The following is a 5,532-nucleotide window of genomic DNA, read 5'->3' as shown; positions in this document are numbered from 1 at the left end:
CTAGGTGAATGATCACACTATCGTGATTATCTGGGTCATGAGGATATTTTTTGTACAGTTCTTCTTTGTATCCTTGCCACCTCTTCTTAATATCTTCTGCTTCTGTTAGGTTCATACCATTTCTGTCCTTTATCGAGCCCATCTTTGCATGAAATGTTCCCTTGGTATCTCTAGTTTTCTTGAAGAGATCTCCATCTTTCCCATTCTGTTGTTTTCCTCTATTTCTTTGCATTGATCGCTAAGGAAGGCTTTCTCATCTCTTCTTGCTCTTCTTTGGAACACTACATTCAGATGCTTATATCTTTCCTTTTCTCCTTTGGTTTTCACTTCTCTTCTTTTCACAGCTATCTGTAAGGCCTCCTCAGACAGCCATTTTGCTTTCTTGCATTTCTTTTCCATGGGGATGGTCTTGATCCCTGTCTCCTGTACAGTGTCATGAACCTCCGTCCATAGTTCATCAGGCACTCTATCTATCAGATCTAGTCCCTTAAATCTATGTCTCACTTCCACTGTATAATCATAAAGGATTTGATTAAAGTCTTACCTGAATGGTCTAGTGGTTTTCCCTACTTTCTTCAGTTTAAGTCTGAATTTGGCAATAAGGAATTCATGATCTGAGCCACAGTCCGCTCCACGTCTTGTTTTTACTGACTGTGTAGAGCTTCTCCATCTTTGGCTGCAAAGAATATAATCAATCTGATTTCGGTGTTGACCATCTGGTGATGTCCATGTGTAGAGTCTTCTCTTGTGTTGTTGGAAGAGGGTGTTTGCTATGACCAGTGCGTTCTCTTGGCAAAACTCTATTAGCCTTTGCCCTGCTTCATTCCGTGCTCCAAGACCAAATTTGATTGCTACTCCAGGTGTTTCTTGACTTTCTACTTTTGCATTCCAGTCCCCTATAATGAAAAAGACATCTTTTTTGATTGTTAGTTCTAAAAGGTCTTGTAGGTCTTCGTAGAACAGTTCAACTTCAGCTTCTTCAGCGTTACTGGTTGGGGTATATACTTGGATTACCGTGATATTGAATGGTTTGCCTTGGAAATGAACAGAGATCATTCTGTCATTTTTGAGATTCCATCCAAGTACTGCATTTTGGACTCTTTTGTTGACCATGATGGCTACTTCATTTCTTCTAAGGGATTCCTGCCCACAGTAGTAGATATAATGGTCATCTGAGTTAAATTCACTCATTCCAGTCCATTTTAGTGTAATGGAGTATTTCCTGCCAAAATCAGGAAACAAAGACATTACAGTTTTTAGGGATTGCAGACCTCTGATGTGAGCTGGTAAGCCCTAAAGGAATTCAGGAAGGAAAATACCTGCTATCTAATAGCCATCACACTACAGCTATTCCCTAATGGTGGGGGATGTGAAAAAGCAGGATGTTGGCTCCAGGGAGCTGAGATGCCTATGAAGGAAATTATTTCAGTGAGCCCAGAAGCTTGGAATATTTCCATACACCAAAGAATGCTGTATTCCTTGAGATATCTGATTTTCCTTAATTAACAATAATCTTTGATATTCTTTGATACTGCTTCCCTGGTAGCTCAGATGGTAAAGAATCTGCCTGCAATGTAGGAGACCTCGATTCAACCCCTGAGTCAGGAAGATACCCTAGAGAAGGCAATGGCAACCCACTCCAGTATTCTTGCCAAGAGAATTCCATGGACAGACCAGGGGGTCGCAAAGAGCAGGACACGACTTAGCGACTAACACTTTCTACTTTTGATATTGACTATTGGCCCCTTCGTTGCAAACTTCTACATAACCTGACTCCTTCCCCTATCTTCTCAGAGAAATTTCTCAGGGCCTCTTGAGAAGCTATCTCCCAGGCTTGAAGTCCTAAACATTCCTACTGAATAAAACAACTCTCTAACTTTCAGGTTGTGACTATATTTTTTAAGTTGGCACAACTTAGCGACTAAACCACCACCACCACCTTTGACTCATTTCACCTACCGACAATTCTTGCTACTAGCCGACACCACTTTTACGGAGAAGATTAAATGAGTGATTGTTTGTGTGTGTGTGTGTGTGTGTGTTAAGGCCTAATCCTCATACAGAATAAGTAAGCACCGTATGTGTCAGCTATTAAAATCATTATACTGCTGTTGGCTGATTTTCAACTTTGACTTGTCCTTTGACATCCTCCTTTCGAAGATGAGGAATTAAATTTAATTCTGCTTCACATCTCTCCCTCTCTTTCTCCCTCTTACTTGCACACACTTGCTATCCCCAATCCTCTCATTGATATTATTTAAATCAAAATGTAATGTTAACATAACAATCAAAATAATAATAACAAGCAACACTCATATGATCGCACAGTTCAATGGCAAAGTTAGAATTTCACCTGAAGCCTTCCACCTCACCCCGCTCACAGCCAAGCCACAGGGCTACTTTGCTTTCATTTCCTTTCTCTTATACACTAGTTTCTTTTCCCTAGTGTTCAAAACTGTACCCTTCTATGTGTTGACATTGTTTTATTATGTTTCTATATTCCTGTCATTAATCTATCTCAAAACATGCCAAAAGAACTAATTTCTCCTGATATAATCAAGCTCATGAGGTAATCTATCAATTCTGCTTTTCCATGGATACATTTCTCCTGGAGCTTTCTGTCCTTCTACTTCAATCTACACTAGATGCTTTCCAGTTTTGTTATATAGATGACAACCTGGAGTCCTCAGTCACCATCATTCTGAAAGGTCTTTCCAACTCTTTTCTGTGTCACCTTCTTGCTTTCTGGATCCTGCATCCTTCCTGGATTACATGCTCCCATGGTTTCCTGAAATAGGAGTCTGTTTATGTATAAATAGGAGCCTGCTATTCATTTAATACAAGGCTTGTTATTTGAAACCTGGCAAATATGAAAGTTGACTTTTTCTACCTTCACACTTGATTGATAGTTTTGTTTCTATGAGTTTTAAGTATAACATTTTTTTCCTGATAATTTTTATCATATTGTTTCATTTGATCATATTGTCTCATTGATTTCCATCTTATAGTGTTCCCATTGGGAAGATTAATTCCATTATGATTCCTGAAGAAGTGTGTGTGCGTGTGTGCGTGTTTAATCTTTCTATGGAAACATTATGGTACTCTATTCTTTGGAAAATTTAATAAGGGACATTTTGTATCCTTTGTGCTTGTCACTAAGAGACAGAGTCTTTCATGTACTCAAATCAGGAAACACTCTTATTTAATCTTCCTGATGATTTCCCCTCCTTCTCATCTACATTGGAGTCCTCTAAGATTTTTCCTGGAGAAGATCACACATCTGGTAACCAGCCTTCTGGAAGCTGAATAGAGAAAGGAGCTGGGGGGGTAGAGTCTTACTATTCAGTATGAAAACTTAAATTTTTCCTTTTGATTTCATCTCATCTCACCCCAGGCCTCAATTATACCTCTCTCCTTGAGGTCTGGAACTATATGATCACCCTTGAGAGATACATTTCCATATCCTTTCATGATAGGTGAGTTCATGTGCCTGTCTGGGTAGGTCTAACTCCTCTTTATATACAATTGCAGCAGAGCACCTGTTTTTAACCCTGAGCCAACCACCCTGCTTTCAGAGTTATCTGTTCATTTCAACTCACAAGCTTTTCCTCACTTTGTGCATGAATCAGATGACTTCTGGTTGGCTTCCACTGGAAGGCATTTGGAGATCACCCTTCCTCACTCTCTAGATACTTTCCAATTGTCTATCAGCTTTCCATCTTCTGAAAGCTTAGTAACATCTTCTAACTATTGTTGCCTGGTGTCCCATTCTCTTTTTCCTTGGGGCTTTATTGCTTTTTAAAAAACTTTTTCATTATCATTTTAGTGAACCACTAGGAGAAAATGAATACAAATGGTATGTTCAATTATCCCAATTTAATTGGAAGCTTGTGTCCCTTTTATATTTAAAACAAAACTCAGTTGAAAACTTATGTCCACAAAAAAAACCTGCACTTGAACATTTTTAGCAGCTTTATTGATAATTAACAGTTAGAACTGGACATGGAACAACAGACTGGTTCCAAATAGGAAAAGGAGTATCTCAAGGCTGTACACTGTCACCCTGCTTATTTAACTTATATGCAGAGTACATCATGAGAAACGCTGGGCTGGATAAAGTACAAGCTGGAATCAAGATTGCCGGGAGAAATATCAATAACCTCAGATATGCAGATGACACCACCCTTAGGGAAGAAAGTGAAGAAGAACTAAAGAGCCTCTTGATGAAAGTGAAAGAGGAGAGTGAAAAAGTTGGCTTAAAGCTCAACATTTAAAAAACAAAGATCATGGCATCTGGTCCCATCACTTCTTGGGAAATAGAAGGGGAAACAGTGGCAGACTTTATTTTTTTGGTCTCCAAAATCACTGCAGATGGTGACTACAGCCATGAAATAAAAATATGCTTACCTCCTTGGAAGGAAAGTTATGACCAAGCCAAGACATTACTTTGCCAACAAAGGTCTGTCTAGTCAAGGCTATGGTTTTTCAGGTAGTCATGTATAGATGTGAGAGCTGGACTATAAAGAAAGCTGAGCACCAAAGAATTGATGCTTTTGAACTGTGGTGTTGGAGAAGACTCTTGAGAGTCCCTTGGCCTGAAAGGAGATCAAACCAGTCCATCCTAAAGAAAATCAGTCCTGAATGTTCATTGGAAGGACTGATGTTGAAGTTGAAATTCCAATACTTTGGCCACATGATGCAAAGAACTGACTCATTTGAAAAGACCCTGATGCTGGGAAATATTGAAGGCGGGAGGAGAAGAGGATGACAGCAGATGAGATGGTTGGATGGCATCACCAACCCAATGGACATGAGTTTGAGTCAACTCCGGCCCTTGGTGATGGACAGGGAGTCCTAGCTTGCTGCAGTCCATGGGGTCACAAAGAGTCGGACACGGCTAAGCAAATGAACTGAACTGAACTGATTCATAATTACCAAAACTTGGAAGTTATCAAGATGTCCTTCAGTAGTTGAATGGATAAGTAAACTGTGGAATATTATCTACATCAATGGAATATTATTTAGCACTAAAACTACATGAGCTATCAAGCCATTAAGAGACATATACATGTGCGTGCATGTTCAGTGGCTCAGTTGTGTCCAACTCTTTGTGACCCGATTAACTGTAGCCCTTTGGGCTCCTCTGTCCATGGAATTTTCCAAAGAAGAATACTGGAGTGGGTTGCTACTGACTACTCCAAGGGATCTTTCTGATGCAGGGATCAAACCCACATCTCTTGTGTCTCTTGCATTGGCAGGTGGATTCTTTACCACTTGGGAGGCAGAGTAAATGACTATAACTAAGTGAAAGAAGTTGGTCTGAAAAGGCTACAGACTGTGTGATTCAAATTGTACTAAACTACACGACATTCTGAAAGAGGCAAAATTATGACAACAGTAAAAACATCAATGGTTGCCATTGGTTATGAGAGTAAGGGTGGGTTTGTGGGGGAGGGGTGAATAGTTGAAGCACAGAGGATTTTTAGGACAGTGAAAATATGACATCATATTGATGGGTACATGTCATTATAC

This window comes from Moschus berezovskii, chromosome 25 (genome assembly GCF_049115385.1).
Source record: "Moschus berezovskii isolate FMDL1 chromosome 25, NW_MosBer_1.0, whole genome shotgun sequence".
In the NCBI taxonomy this organism is placed as follows: Eukaryota; Metazoa; Chordata; class Mammalia; order Artiodactyla; family Moschidae; genus Moschus; species Moschus berezovskii.
Note: the sequence above shows the minus strand (reverse complement) of the source record.